Genomic DNA, 634 nt, shown 5'->3' with positions numbered 1-634 from the left:
CTCTCCCTTCCTCCACCGCACTCCTCTCCCTTCCTACCCCCCACTCTGCTCCCTTCCTCCCCACCACTCCTCTCCCCCCCACTCCTCTCCCTTCCTTCCCCCCACTCCTCTCCCTTCCTCCCCCCCACTCCTCTCCCTTCCTCCCCCCCACTCCTCTCCCTTCCACTCCTCTCCCTTCCACTCCTCTTCCTTCCTCCCCCCACTCCTCTCCCTTCCACCCCCCCCACTCCACTCCCTTCCTCCCCCCCACTCCTCTCCTTTCCTCCCCCCCACTCCTCTCCTTTCCTCCCCCCCACTCCTCTCCCTTCCACTCCTCTCCCTTCCTCCCCCCCACTCCTCTCCCTTCCTCCCCCACACTCCTCTCCCTTCCTCCCCCCCACTCCTCTCCCTTCCTCCCCCCCACTCCTCTCCCTTCCTCCCCCCCACTCCTCTCCCTTCCTCCCCCCCATTCCTCTCCCTCCGGCCCCACTCCTTTCCCTTCCTCCCCCATTCCTCTCCCTTCCTCCCCTCCCACTCCTGTCCCTTCCTCCCCCCACTCCTTTCCCTTCCTCCTCTCCCACTCCTCTCCCTTCCTCTCCCCCACTCCCTTCCTCCCCCCGCACTCCTCTCCCTTCCTCCCCTCCCACTCCTCTCC

This window comes from Chiloscyllium plagiosum, unplaced genomic scaffold (genome assembly GCF_037043375.1).
Source record: "Chiloscyllium plagiosum isolate Xiang-an unplaced genomic scaffold, Cpla_swu_hap1 HiC_scaffold_3, whole genome shotgun sequence".
In the NCBI taxonomy this organism is placed as follows: Eukaryota; Metazoa; Chordata; class Chondrichthyes; order Orectolobiformes; family Hemiscylliidae; genus Chiloscyllium; species Chiloscyllium plagiosum.
Note: the sequence above shows the minus strand (reverse complement) of the source record.